The 24,604-nt window shown below is 39.0% G+C and overlaps 1 pseudogene; it reads right to left on the bottom strand.

Annotated features, from left to right (window-relative positions):
* Positions 1-24,604, bottom strand: part of LOC139739787 (neuronal acetylcholine receptor subunit alpha-10-like) — a 129,857-nt pseudogene that overhangs the window by 30,591 nt on the left and 74,662 nt on the right.

Below are 24,604 nucleotides of genomic sequence, written 5' to 3'. Positions count from 1 at the left end.
CAGGAAACGTTTGAAAAAAAAAAAAACGGTAATCGACAAATTTGATCTTTGCTATATATCAAGAAAATGCACCCTCACTTGGCTTTAATGCTTGGAAGTGTAATTCAAATTCTAGATCAAGGTATTAAAGTATGACCTTCCTAAGACGAATTATACTTGTCCAATTAAATAGAGATTAAACTGAACATGAATCCATACGACTCTAATCCAATAAGCCGTATAGATTAGAACGATTGAGGAGATGCTATTGAGCATTGACTTTTACAAAGAATCGCGCTGAGGCGCAAGATCAAGCTCGCTTAATCTAGAATTTCAACTTAACGTCCTAATGGATTACCAAAGATCTGTTATAGGGCATTCTAAAGGCAATTCTGATACAAACATAATCTTCACAATATAGTTGTTGTAAAGGGTCAAACATGATTACAATGTTTCATTTCAATCAAGTTAGAATAGATTGAATTAAATTAAATCATATTAAATTGAATTAAACCAAATTAAATTAGATCAAATCAAATCAAATCAAATTAAACTACATTAGATTGAATTAAATCAAATCAAATCAAATTAAATCAAATTTAGTTTCTTTATTTCCACGGAACAAGTAAAGGCGATACATGGTACAAAAATATACAAGCAAAAAGTAAAGTATAGGCTACCCACTATACAGAATAGTTCCGATGTAAATTGGAATGAATCAATTCATACTTCGCAGAAATAACATCAAGAAGTAAATAAAGCGATTGAAAATAGTGATCTACTAAAAAATCACAGCTCGTTGACGTAGATCCCTTGGTAAACAATATGCATAATAACATTATCTATCCATATCTGTCTCGCAATGTGAATACATGCAATCAACAAATAGGTATAAATTACTACCTCTGAGAAGAGGACAACATAAAGCCGACGAAGATAGATTTAATATAGAATGTCGATAACGACATGCCGTCTTAAAAAGAATAGATATCACTTTTGCTTACGTCACATCAATATTTATGCCAATGTGTTGTGGTCCTTGGAAAACACATGGAGCACACACAGAGCACACAGGGCACACACCTTTTACGCAGATAGCCATGAATGCGCCAATGAACACACTCATGATAAACTGTACATGTATGCGAAAAAGCGTGTAAACACACGTACATTTTCGGTCCACAAGCACAGATCCGTTTAATATAAGACTTCAACTTAGAAATTACAGGCCGATAATCACAGCCATCAACTACGTCAACAGCTTGAAACACCCATGGCGCATCGTTTGTTGTAAGTTACTTGTGCCCGTTCACATTTAAGTTGATGGATTTTATGCAATACTCCTGTAGAAAGTTTGTAAAGTTCAAATGCAATTAACCTATGTCTCTCCGTCTCTCTTTGAAGAAAAAAAAAAACCAACTGTCCAAGCATATTATGGGTATGACAGAGTTCTGTAAACTTCACCTTTAAAAGGGAATTAAACAATCAAATTGATCGTCCAATTATGAACGATGACAGGACCAATTTATATGACACGCTTGTAGTATTGTGGCAATTAATCTTCATTCGAGGTAAACTGAGATCTCTGATAATCAAAATAAGAGACGGCTCAGTGGGTTTGTCACAGAGTCCGTTATTTCAATCGCCACTCATACATCTTTGAATGCCCCTAATGACAACTCAAAGAAGGAAGAGAAGGCAAGGGACCAAACACAGCGAGCTAATAACACGAGGATACGCTGAGATTGAAGTTGTCTCGAATAATAAATTACTGGCTTATTTCAGGGAAGATTTTGAGTTAACGTATAATAGATAGACTGCTCATTGCGAATGAAGTCAAAGAAAATCCAGTGAATATATTCGCAAGTGAACAGGCATCTTTCATATATAGCTCTCACCCACTGATATCTCCGCGTGTAGTAAAAACATATCATTTCCTTACTGTATAATGTGCATATGTTAATGTCAGTCTTAACTTTACTGTGTGTTTAAAGATTTCATTACTGGAGGGAGTCAAACTCTTATCCTTCCGACACACAATCTAACAGAAAAAAAGAGACCTTCCATTTTTTATTAATCATTAAAGCTACAACTTTTTTATACGGAATATTATCCAAGTGGAAACAAAATACACCACAAGTGCACCTACACCATCAAAAGGAAAGCATAACGTCATTGGATTCTTCTCTTTCCTCAGTACTATCTAATGTCAATGCAGATTACATTATTACTCGCGTACACTTATAGTATGCGGCAAAATCCTTCATGCATTTTTTTCGTTTATTTCCTGTTTTGGAGACACCATACCTGACTGGCGTGTACTGCATTCCATACCAGTGCGATTGCAGCTATAACTCTTGTCTAACTCAATAATAATGTCTTATTTATCTAGGGTAACCTCTTCGGTGTTGCCAATGCTCTACGAAAGGGCCCTTGCCATTATCATCATTATCCTAGCGTTGCCAGGTACCCATTTATAACCGGGATCGACAGGAAAATGGTGGGTAAAAAACATCTTGTCCAGGACGTAAGCACTGGGCGGGAATTGAACTCGGGTCCTCCAATTGGAAGTCGGAAGTCTTATCCACTATGCTACAGCGCCCCCAATCCGATCACTGCACAAACCGATTCGTTGATCGCCATTTGCCATGATGATAAGCAGCCCACTAATTCGATGATGATTCATGCTTGGAATGCTATCGTGTGATCAGGAGTTCAAAATAGATAAGACTGTTAAAAACTACCACAACAAGAAAGCCTCAAGCTGTGTATGTGCGCGTTAGACTAAATCACATCGTCACCCCCATACTGGGACTGGTTTTGACAAAACGCACGATGGGTGCTCCTTTTTATCGCGTAAGCTCTTTTGGCATTTTCTGAACAATTCTGTCCGGACACGAGGAAACTGTCAGTGTTAATGTATTCCTCCTTGTGAGTACGCATATTTAGGAGGAAAGAGAAGCGCTGTGAACTCAAGTGAACTGCAGTGAAATTAAATGGTTTACCGCTCCGAAATGTCTCTGTCATTTTGGTTTTACTCCTTCGTTATAAACTCGCGAAACGTCTTGCGTCATGCAGGTTGTATAATGGGAACCCAAAAAGCAACAGGCAAAACAAACAAACCAACAATAAAAGCAAAATGAAAAGACAAAAACAAAGCAAAGCAGAAACAAAACAAACGGTACGAGCGCTGAACATTTGCATCTTTAAAAGAGAACTACAGATGACGGATTAAAAGCTAATACCGACTGAGAAAGGAAAGGCTTTTACGTGTCCAGTGCAACCAGACAGACTGTCTTATGAAATCTGACTAATGTGGCCTAACGGCAGACCTCTGCGGCGAAACTTCAACCATGTGACTTCAAAATGAGGCATTCTATTTTCCTTAAAGGAATGAAAGCTGGACAATACACCCATGCATTGAGATTGACCCTAAGCATGACGGGGATGATGACTCACAAGATAAGATTGAAATAAACGAGGGTAACCTATTTCACATATGCAGGGCTCGATTTTAGCAGTGATCCGATGGTCCGGGCCACCAATAATTTCGGAAAGGGTTATCTTTTGGTGGCTCAATCGGGCAACCAAGATTCAAAACTGATTGTAATGTTTCTATTATTTCTGGCCAATACATGTCTTTTCGAGCCATCAAATTTTTCGTATTTAAAGATTTTAGTGACCAGAACGGGTCAACAAAAAAACAAACACCCAAAACAAACGAAGAAACACGTTAGTGTCAAAGGCTTGTATGTACATACATACAAACATATATATATATATATCTATATATATATATATATATATATATTGTAGTTCAATGCATGGATAGAAAGGTTAGAATCGCTTCTTAATAAGGCTCTGGACATAAGGGTTTAACATTGGAAAACAAAAATCCCTTTGAAGGTCTAGTCGCCTTCAAATTTCGTTCAAGATCCTTGCTCCAGTTATGAAAAAAAAAAAAAAACAGCTCTGCGAAACAATGCTCAAGCATACATCCAGAACGTTATTGGAATGTGTTGAGAAGTTCGGGCTAATTAAACCGCAGAGAGGAAACAAGAGTATTGTGCCTCTCTGGTTTTCCGTCGTTATAATTCCTCACTATTTTCAATTAATTGACCCTCAATGGTTCGTTCTCGATGTTTGCCCTCAAAGGGGGTCCTTAATGTTCGCCCTCAATGTTCACCCTCGCAGTCTCAAGGAGAGCGTTATTCAAAGTGAGCGACCGGGGACTAATTGAAATCCTCACGTACGCGTTTATTTGAGTCTTTGGTGTATACAGAGCGTTGTCTCCGGTGTCAAATGCGTGAATGTTTGGCGTAGGTTTGCTGTAAAGAGCGAAAGCGAGATAGAGAAAAGAGAGAGGTCGGTCAAGTCTCCTTCTTCTTGGCATCTGGTCACGCCGAGGCCCTGCCGAATCGGCACGGATTCACAGACCTTTTTAGTCCCTATACACAAAAGGCTCTCATTACCCACTGCTTTACATTTGTACATGCACGCGGCATAATGTAAAGGGATGCTCCCCCCCCCATTTCTGAGAGGAAAGTGAAGCGGTGACTATCTCAAAGCGCCAGAGATGGCATGTCTTGTGTTGTCATAATCTATTTTAAGAAAAGCGCTTAATGCTTGTGAGTAAGCAACTGCAGAACCGGGGGCCTTTATAAGTCTCCTCCGAAGTATCGGTAAATGAGGATAGAGTGCCTTATGCCTATAGGGGCGCAACAGTATTAGCTCATGGGTTGTTGCGTATACAGTGACTTCGTCTTAACATTTAATGTCGCTGGGAAATTATGAATTGCCACCCTTTATTTGGTCACTTCTCTTTCTTTCCCCTTCTTTCTATTTGTTCGTAGTAGACCTTGACGGGTCGACAGATGCACCAGGGTAAATCTACAGAACTCAACGTGGAGCGGCCTGCGAGCAGAATCGATTTGTTGCTGGTCAGGTGTGCGCATACCACTTAACTGAAGTTTCGTTTTCTGTATCGTTAGTCTTACCAAACATGCCAAGTTAGTTGAGGTAGACTGGAGGTCCGGAGGTACATAAAGTTTTGCGTATGCGACTTTTGTCTGTGAATCTTAATGGTACGCATGCGTCCAATGCTTATTGCTTCTAGATCATCGGATCCACTAAATCGATACTGTTACATCGTTGAAGTGGACTCGATAATTTCTGTATTCGGCAAATTCTACAAACGCCAAGACTTATTTCTAGTGTTCCTCTTCAAAGAAATCATAGATACGCTATAGACATTTCCTGGCATAAACAAAACTCTTCTTTGCCTTTGACTGTTGCCACAGGTAGTACTTCGCGCATTAGACCGCTAAGGTGTTAAGGTTGTACATACTTCTATGCTGACGCTATTTACGCACGCCCACTCGGCATGAAAACAAAACTTGCGTAAATCATATCCAAGATAATTTAGATGTTTCCGGGCAGGCGTTGTCAAGGTCCTTGACCGACATATAGCACGGAAACCCGATGACAAAACAGACAGCCCGAGATTTAGCGCAATCGAATTGTCTTGGAGTAACCCTACACTAATTCCGTCTACGGGCCACTGGTAATCAAATGGGGTTCACGCTTGAGTATAAGTCCTTTATCAGAGGTGGAGAGAAGAGAGGTGGGGCGTTCATGACATCATTCCATGGGGCGACCGAATGAAATAGGACCCATGGAGACCTGGTCGAGTTAAGACATAGCGGGTGATACCGGTGGCAAATATTTACCCGATTTCTTTCACATTAGTTCTCTTAGTTTAGGTGGAAGAGAGGGGATGTGTCTCTTGTGACACAGAACGAACTACTGGAGTGGCTGAAACATCAGTATACTTGGGGAGGGCCTTTTCGATCGCTGTGCTTGCAAGAAACGACTACTTCAGACTGGCAGCTATGATGAACGCATTTGATCATCACGGAAACGGGCTAATAAAACTGGCAGATGCTCATTAGCCACCAAGTCAGAGGGCATTTCAGAAAGCGACAGTAAGCATCATGGGATGGGGTTATCTCAAGGAAAGTTGCCAAACCCAGAAACTCTCTATGGCCTATCGTCTGCTGCAGCCTACAAGCCATTTTGTTATCACATTTTGCTTTCATGCTCTGGCGCGAATGGGCATATATATATATATATGATATATATACATGTATATATATGACAGCTCCTTGAGCGTTTCACTCGCTTGGATTGTTTCCCCATGACAAATACCTGTTGCTGAATTTTTGATAGGCAATGAATGTATGTCAATGTGTATTCATATCACCGAGAGAGAGAGAGAGAGAGAGAGAGAGAGAGAGTTGACCCTGAAGAAGACGTATGCATGCGTCGAAAATTTGGTTTCAATGAATATCACTATTTGACTGGATATGCATACTTTCTGTACATCGTCAGCTCTTGGCAGCAGCACGTGGACTACAAAAATCATATACATGTATATGTATATATATATAATGTTATATACATGTCTATATACAATATATATATATATATATATATATATATTATATTATATATATATTTATTTATTTATCATGATACAACGTATATTATATATTACGTAATATTATATTATCATTCAACGCATTTGTTTACATGATGACAAGGTCTTACCATAATTTCGTTACGCATTGACCGCACGCATATACGAAGTAGACGGTAGAACTATGGACATGCTTTTGACTTGTTTCCTTGAAAAGCTGCCTTTTCTTAGGAAATCTGTTTTGTACGTAAAGAATTGTAACTCACAGAGCCTGACTATTTGAATAGAAGCCAGGATTCCTAGAAGAGAGCGACTCTCGGTTCGAATATCGATGTCTAAAACATGCCTACGGGAAAACGCTCGTCAACGCATGTCGGAGAAAATTGTTGAAGTGTGCTCGTGGACAGTTATCTAAGGGCTCGTCTGTTGTTGTTCTTGCTTTTTTCTGTATCTTGCTTGGTGAAAATGGCCGGACAATGCACACGGACCGAAGTTCGCCATATCGTGTCGATGTGACATATTTTTCCCGTCCAGGACGACCATCTCAAATATCAGATCAATAAGCCAAATTTGTTCACCCCGTCACGATTAGGTTTCCTTTGAGAGGGTTTGTCATTTTCTCCGCTCCATTTTGAAGTGCACGGTTGACCGGCATCTGTCCGATAAACTCTAAAGCTTGCAAACTCAGGTAAATGCCTACCTTGTTTGCTTGGGTTTTTTATGTAGGTTTGTTTCTGTTTGTTTATTGTTGAACAAAAACAACAGCAACAACAACGACTAAACACAGACAGGACAAAGAATTCCAACGACAGCAACTTTCACGTCTAAAAAGAATGATCTCGGCATAGCCATCTCGAAGCTGTCATCACCATTGTCCGGAGCGTGGAAGCCCTGCGCATGTCAGCGATATTCCATTAGCGGAAAGCGCTTCTCGAAATTCGAGCCGTAATCTATCTATTGTATGTCGTCCTTTTGGCTGGGTCGAAAACGCATGTCCGTCCGTTTGCTCTGCGGAAGTACTTTTTTTTCGCTGTCACTTCTGTATACAATGCGACCAGTTGATGTTGCCGTTTCCGACGGCCACCTATACACCAGATACGCCACGAAGGGTTGAGGTGAAATAAGTGGCGGAATCAAAATAATGCAAGCGTGATGATTGGTTCGAGTGACGTCAAGGGGGATATAGCCGAGATTAGAACATAAACAAGCGCAGCAGGAAGCAAATACGAATAACGAGACCATAAAGATCATATTCTGGAGCATGCAAACACATAAAAACATAAAACGCGACGTCTTGAGTGCCTGGGACTCATCTAAGGAAGATGTGAAGTTATCAGTATCGCTGTTCTTAACTCGTTCCATGCCGAATTCTGAAATCCCCATAGATCTAATACACGGAACGCCAGGTCTCCGTAGGGAATGGGTAAACAGTTATTGTTATCTCAGGTCGTTCCATACTAAACTCTGAAATCCCCATATATTTTATACACAGACCGCCAGGTTCCCATCAGGGAATGGTTTAAAGTTGGGTAGAAACGCAAAAGTAGCATTTTAATAGCCCTATACAGACGTATTTTCCTTTATGATTCATCGTCTCAAATATGGTTTCATATTATCGTCAAATGTCAGGAGATAAAAATAATGTTTGCGAAAGCTATCAGGAGTTAAACGTTCCTTGCCATGATAACCTCGAGACTCACGCCCTCCGGGCCAAGATCCTTCGAACGAGTTTCATGATTTGTCATGGCAGTGAGTTATTGGCTTGTATTGCTCTCGTAAAATCGAGAGGGATGGACTCATAGACAGCCACAAAATAAACAAACAACATGAATGACAACGAATAAACAGTTGGTTTGCAGTGACAATTACACTACTCGACGATACTTACAAAAGTCATCCACACGTTCACCTTGAGTGTCTGCATCCGTTCGTCCTGCAAAATGGCAAGGATTTAGATGGAAAGATAGCGAGAGAGAAAGAAGAGCGAGACAGACAGACAGACAGATAGACAGATAGATAGACAGACAGACAGACAGAAAGAGAAGGGTGAGAAATAAGAAGTTATTTAGATTTCGTATCACAATTATTGTTAAGGGAGAAAGAAACATATCACCAGTCTCTTTTATGACGAAGATTACTCTCTGCGGAACACGTTAAAAATAGTAGATGATAGAACATCATACATAGGTCCCTCTCTGCATACCTACTGTGCTGTCGTGTCACATTAAGGAGCAAAACAAAACAAAACAAGGCATGAGGTAAGAGGAGCTAAACTATATTTACTAAACGTGACTTCTTAACTGACTTACCTGGATCATGTTAGACATTTTGATGAACGTTTCTCTTGAGTGTATTTGGAACACTGATCTATCTTTTGGTTTCGTCACTTTTTTTTTTTAATCTCGTGAAAGGGAAATGAATAGTCTCTGGTATTTTGTCCGCGCGCTACTTACACAGGTAATGATTGCTTCAATTTCTTGCATCATGCTCTACATTATGCCGCTGTGTGTATTCACTTTATTGCATGTGTGTGTGCGTGTGTGTGTGCGTGTGTGTGTGTGTCTCTCTCTCTGTCTGTCTGCCTGTCTGTCTGTGTGTGTAAAGAGGTCCATTGAAGGACAGCTTTGTGGCATACCTTATCAGACATCTGCTCCTAGTTTTTGCCCTCCCAGCATCCAAACAATAAATAAACAGAAAACAACATCAAACAAAACCGAACCACTTAACATCAATTCACGACAGAGAACGGAGGGCTATGTATTCATCTGTCTGAAGCCGCGTGCGTTAAACTATTTATTTTCTCAGCACTTACTGATGAAGAACGGCTATCCGACGATCTTAGCTCATTCCGAGACATTTTTCTTTCGTTTTTTTTTTCCCCTCTCCATTTCTGGAACCCAAAAGGATTACTAAACTCTGCACGAAATGTACGTCCGTTGATAGATATGTTCCATTTTATTTTCTCCCTCACCCCCCCCCCCCACATCACTGTTCCCATTTACTTCTCGGACACCTTGCGCCCAGAGGCAAAAGTATTTTTTTCTTTTTTTTTCTCCTCTTCTCTCTTAAAAACGGGAGTATTTTTTCGTTTATATTTCGGGTCCTAAACTTAGGCAGCTGCACGCTTTGGTTTTTTCCCTCGTTCTGCCCGTGAATCGCTCTTTTACCGCGCTGCCCGTCGGCTGTTATCGTGTAGTGATTTTATTCTCTTGATGAATCGTTACACCGTATGCTCTTCGATGCGTGAGACCGTTAATGAAGGAGCGCGGGCCGCCATTGCTGCAACTTGTCAGGTCCAATCCGACTTTCCCGTGCCTTAGGATTATACAGCTGCCTTAAAAAGGCAGTGTGATTTTTTTTCTTTTTCGTTCAGAAAGCACTTAAAGTATCGCAACAACTTTTACATAGTGATCGCGAAGTATATGACACGTAGTTTAAGATATGCATCTACATACACACACATGAACACTCACGCATAAACACACAGAGACAGACTTGCATAAAACACACTCACGCACAAAAACCGTTCGTCCGTCACACTTGCACTATTATGAAACGCAAAGAAATAGCCTTTAAAACTTATTACTTCTGATAGCATTTCGTCCTGTTTGATATTAAACCCCCCCCCCAAAAAAAAAATGTGCGTAAAACGGTAAGTTAATCTTAGTTTTAACAACATTTTATAGTAATTAATAAACCACGGTAAATTATGTTTTTGATTTCTTTTAAACCTAAAATCCTTCCCGGTGGAGCATATTAATCTGTTAAAACAAAATCCCAAACAAGAAAATGTCCGTATCATCCTTCACCGGGGGGGGGGGGGGGGGGGGGGGTTAGGATGGGGTGGTAAGTGGCGGGAGGGGGGGGGTGGTGCGCAAATCTTGTGGCAGTTACAGTTTCAGGACAGAGCTAAACGCAAAGCTTTCAAGAAGCATACGCAGACCAGATTGGAAACTCGGTGAAACTCGAGCATGCTCCTTTGACCCAAGTGGGTATTTTGATCGCAAAGTATGCGGCGCCGTCTATCGAAAACTGAACTGGACACTCTTCAAGAAGAGGTAAGGTTGTCCACACGCATTTCCATTTTGTTTGACTCCCATCACGGAACCAGGTCAGACTCGATAGCACCTTGGAACACATGGTAATGCCTTTCATCTTAAGCTCAAAAACAAGACGGAATCAAGTCGATACCAGGGGGCCATATGTTTTATTGCTCTTTTCCACAAAGTCGTGTGCGTGCCTATGAATTCTAATTCAATCTTGAAGTTTTCCTATTATCTATCCATTCTCCCGTTCCTATTTCAGCCTTATATCTCTCAACGCTACAATTTATCATTTTGTATGTAACTTATGCCCTTTTCTGCCGTAGCAGAGCAAGGGCTGAGGTGGTAGTCTCCGGTGACTCCGCCAACAAGTACCCCGGCGGAATGTCAATATCTCGTCAGAATCTATTGTTCCACATCTCACAACTCGGCGGAGGCGGGAGAGCCGAGTTAATCTAACTGCCTTCGGCACGTTTCAAACAGATATGTTTCCACCCTCGTGTATATTTCTCCTGTGGATACAGGGATGCGTGATTACGGCACATCGAAATGTTTGGTACATTCTGTCAACATGGACAATGGGATAACCTCCTCCGCCTCCTCCTTTTTCCCTTCCATCCATCATTTTTCGTCCATCAAAGAAGGTTGTTGTGCGAGCTCTCGGACTTTCACAACAATGGAGGAATCTATACAGGCAGCCACGAGTCAACCGACGTTTGAACGCAAAGAGAATCTTGGTATGTAGATAAGCAAGCAAGCAAACAAATAAATAAACAAACAAACAGCAGGTTTAACGAGAAATTACTGTAATCAAATCACTATACAAATTTCCTTTAGAACTGTCGTTTAGATGTCCATGACATTCTTTAGCACATGGCAAAGTGAACATTGAAAGAACAAGACAAATTATGAAAGAGTTTTATCAAGGATTTATGATCAGTATGATCATCCGAGTCCTTTCGTCATGCGAAGGAAATCAGTCAACATACATTGATCGTCTAACTTGAAATATATTTACTGTGATGGCATGTGATAATTTGAACAAAAAATACTCCACATTCCGAAATGCGTCTAAGAACATATCATTGACCAACATTAAAACATGGTTATGCAGAACTCTATTTGTCCGAGATGAAGTCGATTTTTTTTTCGTGATGTGTCATTCCAATCGTACACAAAAACAAATCACTGGGAGTATCACCATGGCCGAGGTGTTTGTACCTGCTTGTTTGATATACCAGTTTTCATGACCGGCTGCAGTGCCTGGGCATTGGTTTCTCCGTGGCGTAAGGTAAGGTCTCGGTCAGTGCTTCCAGGATTTTTCCATCAATTTTCCATGAGATGCAAGTGATCCCCAGAGTATATACACGTGTATACCTCAAATCAGCCATTAGCGTGATTCGAACGGACGAGAAAGCAAGTATCAAGAAGGGCTGATACATTACAAATGATCACATCCTGTCGTCGTCGTTGTTGTCTCAATGTCTTCCTTTGTTTGGTGACGAGACCTTGCAACCGTTGTGAGTCTGTTTGAATGTCACAATCTGTTGCAGATCCTCTCTGTGGATGAATACACGGAAGGAGGTCGAGGAAAATTGTGAGGGGCTACTGACCGCGGAGTTCTCCTCGGAGTAATCTCAGGCGGAGTGTTTAGTCTGCACCCCAGGGGTTTTCGATGTATTTTGCTTTGTGACCTCAAATGCAGAAAGGAGAGACACATTAGTCGCTTTATGTTTTTTTTTATATGATATCCCCGTGTCCTTGGGTATTTCATGCGCGTGTACAGATGTTTCTTACTTTCATAGAGAAATAATAGAAAGAAGTATAAACTAAAGAACAAACGACGGCAACAAAAACACGACAAATAGAAAGCGAAAAGAAAGAGGAACATTCAGTTTCATATTCGCTCCATATTCTATTCGTACATTTTTGTTCGATTTTCCAAATAACATCTGAAATAGCATACGTGGTTGTTAGTTGATCATACTTGCATACAACGCTATGAACAATTACAATAAATGCTACAACTTGCTGATTGCTACAATACTCGTAACACTGGAACTCATTCGTTAATACAAAAGACACTATGTCAAAATCGAATGATTTTAAGGGAATTCTCAAGTGTTCGAAATACATTGAGTATATAGGCACTTAACACCATTTCAGTATGTTGACTGTTCAATACAGTTCTGTCTGCATATGTTGTCATTGCTATCATGTTGTAATCATTATTTCGCTGCAAACTATTATAACAGACCGTTTAGCTCATTCAATTTAATCAGAGCACGTAATGTCGCAGCTGGCCAGGACAGTAGACGTAATAGGGAAAATGAATATCGCGTGAGAAGGGGATTGCAAATCGTGGATTGAATTGGAATCGGGAAGGGGGGGGGGGGCATGGTTGAGAAGGAGGAATAGGGATATAAAGAGATATATAGGGAATGTGGTGTCGGTGAAAGTCAGTGAAAGTATGAAATCACTTCTTTGATATTGATTCTCATTCGTTGTTCCTATGCTACCAGACTACAATACCAACAAACCCTGCATGACAGTACGGCAGACAGTATGGCGCAACGAGTGGGAGTGCTCACAATGGGCGGCCTTTGTCAAGAGACGCCGGATGCTCAGAGGTTTGAATCAAAGATCCTCAGCTCCACTTGACTGAAGAAAGACGAAATCTACATCGGACTGCGGCATATCATGCTTGAGTAAATAGACATATCAGAATTAATCAAGAAAAGCCTCAAAGAATGGCTGGAGGAATGCTGAAAGTATGACGGTCCTGCCACCATTTCTCCCTAACCTGCTTGTTGATGCGGAGATTAATTAGCACCTGAAAGTGCCAGCACTCACACACCCACGCACACACACGCACACACACGCGCGCGCACACATACACATACACACAAAGCGCGTTTTGAATGTGGCTATTAAAGGCTTTATTTACCATTTGCAGATGAAACAAAAAATATAGCTTTAGTGCTTCAAAAAACTTATATATTAAATACTATACAAAATGTGAACAATAGTTAAAATAAAAATTGTTGGCTTGTTGAGAAAACTGGTGCTATCTCAGTATATCTGCGGCTTCATTGCGAGGTGTTTATAATGGTAGGATGTTTTGTGATACGACTGACCTACACATTTGCATCGAATCTTATAAGTGGAACATCTTTTAAATCACTGCTCCCAAAAGTAAACAGTACCTTTAAGGCAAACACACGTAAGCGAAGACGAAAACTTCTTTCATGCGTGGGGCTACCCCAGTGGCGGCCCCTCTAGTGGGATGACGACTATGTTGTGCGGGTGGGAGATGCCCGTGTTCAGTCTCCGACTTCAACCTCCATTACGGCCCGTCGCGACAGGCACCTGACTGAATGGTTGACTTTATTAAGGGAACATTAAAACACCTTAACGCGCATAAATCCATTCGACTTTGGGACCCACCCGTCTCACGTACCCGGTGAAGGGCAAGTTTTGGCAGGTGCCTGCCTCGTAGTGACGTTTTATATCGGATTATGTGCGTAGGTAGGCCTATCAATGATGATATCAACATCGCTACACCTGTCGCGTGGTCGATGTACACTTTTGGATTGCTCAGAATTGTTTTGTACATATGCATTTGTTCACGATCGATGTAGATATTTACCAATTACATTGCAATTGCTCAGAATTATTTTTTGTATATGTTATTTATATATATTCACACTCGATGTGTATATTCGCTTAGTATATTTCGATCACACACAGTATGTATTCAAAACAGAGGCAGAACTATTCAAAGGTAAGGGAAGAAGTTATACGTCGCTCTTTAACCCTTTCAGTGCCAAGAGTCTAATGTGCAAATATATATATATATATATATATATATAGTAGAGTAACACCTCACTATTAATAATCATTGTGAATATTCGCACTGTCATTCCTGAAGAAGAGGAAGGATCCTCGAAAATTCGGATTATTCATTAAATCAAGATTGGCTATTAATGCATTCCCTGCATTCCTCTGTTGTGACTTTATTATTGCTATATATATATATATATATATATAATTACATTACACACTATTAAACCTATGGACCTGAAATAAGTGTGACACACAAAGTGTTAAAGGCACTATTTACCCATTGCAGAAGAAACAAAAACCCACCTTTAGTGCTTCGAAATAGTTCTAAAATGTGATTTAGGCATAGAAACAACCAGTATAACAATATAATCAATGTTAAGTATCGTTAATATACAAGATGTGAACAATAGTTATAATAAGATTGTTTCTAGAGTAAACCGTCGACAGTTATGGTTTATTGAGAAAAATAGTGACATTTCCTTATATTTTAAGTTTTATTTCAAAATTTGTATAATGATGGGATATTTTGTGATACATCTGACCTACACATATACATCAAATGTGATAACTGGAACATTTTCTAAATCACTACCGGTACTCCCAATGGTGAAGGGTACCTTTAAACGTGCCCGTGTAAATTCCATTTTTTTTCTTCCAAAAATAATATTTGGGCATGAAAACAAGAATTAATTAGATGCCTCTTGCCATGAGTTCTTGCATTTTTTAATTTCATTTTATAGAATTCCCATCCTAACTTCCTTGGAATATATGTACACTCATTCTTTCATCGGCATTGGAGATGTTATATCAGTAACTGTTTGAAGTACCTCGTGTTTACCTAAAGGGCTCAGAATTTACATACTATAGTTACCATTTCTCACTTCCTAGACATTTAAAATCATCCAGAAAAAGATAATATGCTTTGAACACATCTAAGGTGCTGCTATGGTGCACAGCGAAGATTTTTAAACACGGGTGCTCTATTTTCGAATATAATGACATAGCAATGTGAATTGTTTACGATATCTATATGTATGCGTTGTGTGCGTGTGTGTGTGTTTGTTTATTTCTCCATTTGTATGGAACGTGGGTCACAGACAGTAGAAACTCGATAGCAAAGATTGCAGCGCCGAGATAAAGAAGCTAAGTGGAAATATACTACTTGAACTAATTTAGGTGCCTTTATGTTATCGACTTTATATCCTCGTTTCAAGCTGATAGACTGTTATGGATTCTAGTGGGTCGATATTCCAATACCACGAGGCAGATGTTATCAAATCTTGGTTGCAACAAAGGAACAAAAAAAAAATAGAGAGAGAAACACACGCACATACACAAGCAGATAAAAAAAAACCCGACGTGTCCTAATTTATCGAGATATATAACATATGCTTCGATGTGCACGAAGGATGTAGGTGATAATATAAGCATCTGCTCTGAGATGAATAATAACGACTCAAAATAGTTCATAAAATCTCACTCTCTCTTTCCTCTCGACACTCTGATTTCCATCGAGGATTCTGGATTGGATTCTGGAAAAATATGTTTGCCTCTTGTGGGTAATCAGACTCAAAATCTTAAGACATGATATTTCATTTGCTTTTCACTTTCATGATTAAATACTCCTGGTGGATGAGCCATTTCAGAAGAATTTACACAATATTTTCCCTTTTCTCTCATGAATACCATTAAGTCTAAACCTTGACTTGTTTAAAAAAAAGCGTTTCAGACTCATATCTTTTTGTTTTGTTTGAAAAAAAAATCATTCTCTATTGATTTTCAAAGAAAATGCTGGAAAGTGATTTGATTTGCAAAACAGTACCTCGGGAGATTAGGAAGAGAGAGAGAGAGAGAGAGAGAGGAGAAGAGAGGAGAATGAAAAGATAGTAAAGTAACTGAGGGAACAAAATGATTGTTCATCCTGCATTTTATCCAGCAGAGATAAAGGAAGAAATTATGAGAGCAAGATACAGAACTTTTTCTTGCTTTCAGAATTTGAAGTATTATAAAAGGTTGAAAATTGTAATTACCGCCAAGTACAGAATTTTTCTTCAAATGATACACCTGGTGCTTACAATACTACTTGGAACACATTACACAGAGAGAAGACAATTCAATCTGGGCATCTCCTCAAGGTAAATAAAAGAGGACATTTAAACCTATTTTGTGAACGACGTTTACTTGATTATTATTTGCCAAGCAAGACGTGTCTGGATAATCAATAAATATGCTCCACTGTGCATTCACTATCAACGATTAAGTGGGGAATTATCATTGCGAGAGAACAAAATAACAATCGAAAGTCATTCTGTGAAACAGATTGCGACTCTTTTTTGTGTGCTCTTTTTATTTACTTTCATTGCATGAAAACACCTGCCGATCAGTTTTTTTTAAAGCTTGAAATGCTGAGCAGACCTCTCCAATATTGACTAAAATGATTATTACTCTCGTTATGAAAATTGTGCGATGAAAAGAAAAAATAATATCACATACAGCTCTTTCAATCCAGACACACACGGAACTTGCTTTTTTATGCTTTCTTACATTAGGGATGGGTGAAAAGGAATTGTCGTTAAGACATGTTAATCCCATGGCATTTCAAAAGGAATACAAAGAGTTTGGAATTTCAGCAAAACACATTTCACCTTGGGACGGATATGGATTTCTACTTCTTCTGTTATCAAGACAATGAAACGTCTACTAAATTTGCTAAGACTCGTCAACTGGATGGAATTCCAGACTCTGCCGAGCCCTGAGGGGGAAGAGAAAATGAGGATGACCGTCTAACTAAGCCATAATACAGGGTCGAAGGAGAGTACTTGCAAGATGGTAAAGGATTACGAAGTTTAGACCAAAACAACAACAACAACAACAGACAAAGAAACAAAGAAACAAACATACTCAACAGCAATGAACGGGATAGAAATGACATATGCGCACGTAGATACTAAAATGCAAGCAAAAGAAAAAAAAAGAACCAGTTCAACACCTAGTAAAAAAATTCCTACAAGCAATCCAATTAATAAGTCAATAAAATGACCAGCAACAAAATATGAATATAAAAATCATAAAGATATACAGTAACATAACAAAACTGCTTTCTTTTCAACTTTTCAACACCTTCCGGGTACGCAAACATTTTGTGTTTATCTAGCAAATAATCATCACACAGTCTCGCAACATAAACCTAGGGCAACGATTTCTATCGATATCTATCAGTTTTATTAATAGCTACTCCAAACGAAAACAACCACACACCCTCAACAACATAAAACGAGGTAAAACCACACATGAACCGGCCAGACAAAATGATTCCACAATCTTTAGACCTGGCTACTTTTTTCCATAGTGAAAACAAATCAATCTCATAATCACATCGAGAAATTCAAGTTCTGAAATGTAGAAACCGTGTTCATATCTATTTATCTGTTGTATTTTGTAACCGTATATAGACCTATCATCTATACCAACAAACGAATTTTTGCGTTGATTCAGTATGATATCACCAGAAGTCATGGCATTCTGGTGAGAAAATAATTGAAGAACAAAATAGATGAAGAAAAACAAGAACAAAGGACGAAAAGAGATAGAGATGAGGCTACCAACGTGGTAGGAGGAAGAGGAGGTGGAGGAGGAGGAGGAGGAGGAGGAGAACTTGAAGACACAATCGAACAAAGGAGAAATGGAACAAAAGCAGATGCTATCGTGAGTGGTTTGAATACTGTTTGACGATCAACGCTTCAGAAAGTCATTCAGACTGATATTCAGTTTGACGAACTGTATATTCTTTTTCCTCTACCCAGAATTCAAGGAGGATTCTTTTTTTTTCAAGTGAGGTGAACATGATGTTTTTACATTTTCTTTTTCTTTTTTCTGTTCTCTATTCACAATATAAGCAAAATCTAATATGTGATCCTCATGGATAATTTGGTCGTCGAAAGTCACTATCTCTGTTATTCATTCTAAATATTATGTAAGCATTCACACCCCCCAAAACCGACTAGTACTTACACGCATCAATTTTAGTTGGCTCCGTCATATTTCACAATTCTGTTCTTATGGACCAATGATTTAGGTTCGTAATCTATTTAGGAAAAGCATTGTGCTATTTATTTGCTCATATAAATATCATTGCAATTACTTTTGTAGTTAGTTCCCATTTTTTCGAATCGTATTTTAAATCGTGTTTTGATGAGTGATGTTTTGTATCAAATTCGGCTGTTGTGAAAATCACGAGAAATATGAGAAACACATTCAACTCGATTCAATTTATTGAACGCAAACATGCTCCCGATGATATGGCAGAGAAATAACTATACATTTTGCATGCATGTGGGGGGGGGGGGTGGAGGCTGGCTGGTAGAGTTTCATGTGTTGTTGGGTATGAAAACAAGTTTTCTGAATTCAATAATTCATCGTGTTTCTTATTCGGCGCGTCGTTGGGAGATACTACATCTGTGAACATTTGGCACGCGGTAAGTGGAGCGAGGCCGAATGGAAGAGGTCAACGTGTAACCCCGCTGTATTAATTTCACCCTGTTCTACAAACCAACTCATTTCAATCCTGTCGCCATTTTGGTGAACAACATTCTTTGTGATTGCGTCCATAATCCTTGGAGCAGGCATCGAGCTCTGAAAGCCTTACATACAGAAGTGTAACCTTTCCTCCACGTATAAGATAAACCCGGTTTCATTGGCACACAATGACGTCGCACTACACTTTTGTAGGTATCGATTTCATGAATGGCGACTCAGAAACAAATTGGAAAGAGGTCAGCAAAACATCATATGAGCATGATACAACGTGTTAGTCTTTTTTCCCTCGCTTTGATCACAGTAGCTTTAGAAGCAATTCATCTGCGATAACATTGCCTTCAGCTGGTTTATAGTTACAGACGGTACAAATGTCGGATATCCACATGATTTACCACAGAAAACTTGATCGAACGTGGTCGACTTTTTTTTTTGGTTTCAAATCAATAAAACAATATTATTTGTGTAGTGTATTCTTCGTATTTTGATTTACTCTTTTGTTGGATGGAAATGAATGATAATTAAATTGATTTTAATTGGATTGAATTGAATTGAATTGAATTGAATTGAATTGAATTGAATTGAATTGAATTGAACTGACATTGCCATCATTTCAAAACAGTATCTAGAATGCCATCAGAAAATGTAATGACACCGATTTACTTTTATCCGTAGACCAGACGAAACTCTGTGAATGATAATTCAACAAAAACTACAGATTCAATCTTATCCCAAAATTTGTGTCATACTGACAGCACATTGACGGAAAATCAACATATCATCACATTTCTAACGAAACATAGCACTCAGCAAGAGTAAGACTGTATATGGTGTACCTTGTGACCAATCAGAGGCAATGAAGGCTGTCGTATCTTCAAGCTATATGCCTATTTGACGACAGTCTCCTGCATTCACACTCCCAATACATGTGCCATAATTCAGTCAGATCATAATGATTCACTTTATCCCTAGTGGTTCCCAATTGATGTGCTCTCTTATTCTTTTCTTTAATCTGTACACGTATATCTCATTCATGTTCGGATGTACACACTGTATGTTCTATTGTCTTGAAAACAATAAGAAATGACCGTATTTCGATTGTAATATATATTCAATGCAGAAAATTTCCAATGAATTCATTTTAACTGAAAGAATGAATGGCTGAAATAATAATTTTGAAATACTGGAAAACCAGCGTGGTAGTCTTCCAATGAGAACCACGAAAAAGAAAGAAAGAAAAAACTATGGAAAAAGGAGCAATGTTGAAACAACATAAATTCGAGCAAACAAACAAGCAAACAAAGAAAGTATGAGGAAGCAATGTAGGGCCTAATGATCTTCGCTTTGTAGCAGTTTAATAAACGTAATCTTACAAACGCCATTTTAATGACTTGGTTTTCCCTGATCATGCTGATGTATATTTGAAGTATAAAATGGAATTAACTGTTCTTCAAGTCAGAAATGAAAGAATGCTAGCAATTTGCTTTCTTTCTTCGTCATACTCACTTGGTAATGCATCACATTTGTTAGTTAATGACTTGTCATACCATTATATCTATTATCGAATAATTTACATATACCATTGTCTTTGTCTTTCGACTGTGCTTCGGTTCACTTCTTTGGTGTCTCCCTGAAGTTTGGGAATCTACACCCTACAAGCAATGCTTTTGTGTAAATTCCTCATATTTCATATGTTCAATTGTCCTAACTGCTGTATTTGACAATTCCCCAATGCAAATATTTCTTATGTTTATGGTTCATTTGTTGAAACGTGAAATATGGAATAATAAAAACAAACAAACAAACAAACAAAAAGGTTGATATGGGCGATTCAGATGTTGACTTATTGCGAGAGAACAAGAAACCACTAATGAAATTCGAAAGAGCATGTATGATTCTTAGAGGAATTCAAATTTTACTTGATGAAAATTGTTTTTGAAATGACTGGGATATCCAAAAAAGAAAGTAAAACAATGTGGTCCTAAGAAAAGATGGGTCTCAAAAGGTGGATCTCACCTTCTATTAGGACCTCTTTGTTTTTGGATATCTCAGCCATTTCAAATCGAAATTTCATCAGATAAATATTTGATTTTGAATTCTCTTCGAATTGTGCGCTCATTCATATTTCCTAGAATATTTCTCAATTTCTCACTAAAAACGGTTGGAAACCTTAAGCCCCATCTCAACAAAAACTATACCATCCCCTTAAACGTGTTGCCGGGCTCGTTCCTAGTACAGGTGTAGTAATCTCGCTGAACAATAATCAACAATAACTTTTATAGCAACACCAACAACAGCGCATCAACAACAAAAACAACAGCACCAACCACAACAACTATAAGGTAAGCACGGTGAACACGGAATTTCTGACACGAATGAAGTCAGACATTGATCACGTGATCGGTCGTCGGTTGACCGACAGTCAACCGGCGGGTCAGTTACCGCTGCACACCTCCCCGAGTGGGCAACGCCCAGTGGGAATGGGCATATTTAAGGAGCTACACGGGGGCGATAAAAAAAGAAGAAGATGAAAAGGTGTAAAGATCCACTCATGTTGGTGTCAGCTGTCGAACAACTGGTCCACACTTCCACAGCCACACAGTTCTTTTGCTGTGGTATGGAGTCAATGTAGGTTTTTCTCTCTAGAGAAATATTGCGGTTGGCATTGATATATGGCTAGATTGGCTTTTTGACTTCCGAATCGTTACATCGCATAAATGTGTAAAATAGCGATCTTCAGATCTGCAACGCTAATGTTTATGACGCGCATCCCCCGGGATGGGCAATGGGGACAGCTGTCTCACGTATGTGCAGATCAGCATGTTTTGTGTGTGTGTGTGTGTGTGTGTGTGTGAGTGTGTGTGTGTGTGTGTGTGTGTGTGTGTGTGTGTGTGTGTGTGTGTGTGTGTGTGTGTGTGTATGCGTGTGTGTGTGTGTGTGTGTGTGTGTGTGTGTGTGTGTGTGTTTTTTTTTGCTTAATACTGCGTCTTAGGATGACAACAGATAACAAAGTCGTAGGATGACAACCAGACGATAAAGCGGTAGTAACCAACTCCAAAGTCATGCACGCATACACTCGCACAGGCACACCCGTGTCTGCACAAAACTATCTAATTGTGAAAATTGTGGAATACATGTAATCTCCCTCTGTTTGTACCGCAAAGTGCTACAGTTTATGAGCTTAACACCAGGTTAAAAGCTCATCTTCTTAAAAATGCTACTTAAGTGTGAATTATGTATGTTATGACTATCATTTTGTAATGAGCAGTAGAGTACATTATTTTAGTAGTTGCGCAATGTAAATGTGCTTTATCATCATTGTTATTATTGCTATCATCATCATTATCCTTTAGGAAAAACATGAGGAACGAATGTTTCGAATCTACTTCACTTTAGAAAAAAAAGGAAATGGGCGTACGTTTCTCACTCATCTACAGCATCTACTGGGACCTCCAACTTTGGAAAGTACTAATTTTTCCGATCTTAATTCTCTCGCTCTCCCTCTTTCTCTGGGCTCTATTACCTTCACCTCATCACCAGTTCTTTCCAATTCTAAATAAATGATAACCATTAAAAATTCATTTTTAATCTTTATGCTTCCTCCTATACGGTTGTATTTTTTTTTCTCGTCTCCAACCTTCTCATCTCCTGTAATACCATGCACAAACAAATCTTTTCTCCTTCTCTTATTCTCTCTATCTCTTTCTCATCTTATTCTTAAAGCTCCGACACATAACAGAGGTCGTGGAGTGAATGGCTCTTACGAAAACGTTAGAACGACATTTTACAAGACACAGCGGTTCTGCCGCCCGACGGTGTATTAGCCAAAACTAAAGAGCATAGTTTATCCCCCCTCTGTGGTACCGCTTCTCTCCTTCCTATCGTATTAATCCCGATCGATAGGACCCGTCTCTCTGCGATCGATACTCCCTTTCCTACCCCTTTTCCCGCCCGGAGACGCTCCAGCGGCCTGCGGAAGATTTATTTCAGCGGTCTTGTCAATTTTTCACCTGCCCTTCACTGAAATGAACATAATGACGAAAAGTGATTGAGCTAGTATACTTTGTACGTAAGGAGTCACTGCACAGCAAATGAAGCGGTTATGTGTGTTGGCCCAGAATAATTTAATCTGTGTGCCCTTTTCGTGCGCGACTACAAATATTCATCTGTGTCGGATTGACGACGTTGAACGTGATATAATATAGAAATATACAGTCCTCGAGTGATGTGCAATTTCTTACGCCAGAAGCTGTCATCTTATGGAACGTAGTATTCAGATTTGGGGTTAAAAGATTCAATCACTTTACATAGGCGCTTTGCTCGGTGACGTAATGTCGTAATGCACCACATGATTAATCACGTGACTAAACTGACCTGACAATTCACTGATATCTCTGAGCCAACAATGGCATTGCATAAACATTGACACTGCAACAAATCTGGATATTCCGATCTTCCTGTCCACCTGCACTGAGACGAATCGCTGAATATTGAAAACTATACTGTATAGAAAAGTGTGGGAGCGTGTCATCTCATTGTAACTTTTAAAGATACTGTTTACCATTGGGAGCAGTGATTAAAAAAATGTTTGAGATATCACATTTGATGCATACAAGTGAATGTGTAGGTCAGTTGTATTACAAAACATCCTACCATGTAAAAATGTTTGCAATGAAGCCTGAAATATAAGGAGATATCACTATTTTTCTCAATAAACCAAAACTGTAGACGGTTTAGTCTAGAAACATTTTTTTATCATATATATTGTTCACATTTTGTATATTTAACAATAAACTTTACATTAATTATACTGATTCAAATTTTTACTCTGACTGTTTCTATCATTAACTCAGATTTAAGAATTATTTTGAAGCACTAAAGTTGGGTTTTATTTTCATCTGCAAATGGCAAATTACTGTATGCTTTTAAAGCCCCATGAACCATTTCCCCCACTTTCGTCATTATTTGTGATGACTTTGAGGTTGTCACAACCAGGTGCATCGTGTTTTATTGCATAAGTGAAATACATTTTAAGCTCCTCAGAATAAAGTATAAAGACAATTGTCAAACTCATGAGAACCGGATAATATTCTTGCTTTCAAGGATTACCACATGAGGCAATTCTGTTTGGAGCATGAAGCGATTTAGGCGGGAAAACACAAGAACCGTGACACTGATATCGACAGGCGTCGGAGATCAGACGGATCGACGGATGCTTAAAAGAAAAGAAAAAAAAAACACCCAAAAAACAAGTAAGACAGGACACGAAATAAGCATATCAAGCATGTGGACACGTTGAACACAGCCATTTCGATGTGAAAATGCACGTAGGTAGAACAAAAATAGGAGATGACAATATTGAAAGCAAAACAAAACATGAAGAGGCGAGAGTGGACAAGTTGGTTTACATGGAAAAGATAAAAACAAATAGGCCAGGACACAATCAAGTATAGAGGGATAGAGATGGAGAGAGAGAGAGAGAGAGAGAGAGAGAGAGAGGGAGGGGGATGGAAGAGAAGGAGAAAATTAAGGTTTAGAGAAGGGGAGGGGAAAGAGAAAGACTTGCCATGAACAATAATAGCTCAGTTAAGATCTGACGATTTGTTTGTTTATTTGTTTGTTTGTTTGTTTGTTTGTTTTTGGCGGATGTCATGAGATGCCGAGTAGGAAATATCAAACCATTAAACTGGTAATTATCATCCTGATATTTGTAAACATCGATACC

This window comes from Diadema antillarum, unplaced genomic scaffold (genome assembly GCF_040938485.1).
Source record: "Diadema antillarum isolate AM-2024a unplaced genomic scaffold, OU_Dant_1.0 seq00000819_RagTag, whole genome shotgun sequence".
Taxonomy (NCBI): Eukaryota; Metazoa; Echinodermata; class Echinoidea; order Diadematoida; family Diadematidae; genus Diadema; species Diadema antillarum.
Note: the sequence above shows the minus strand (reverse complement) of the source record. Positions and strands in the feature narration are given on the sequence as shown.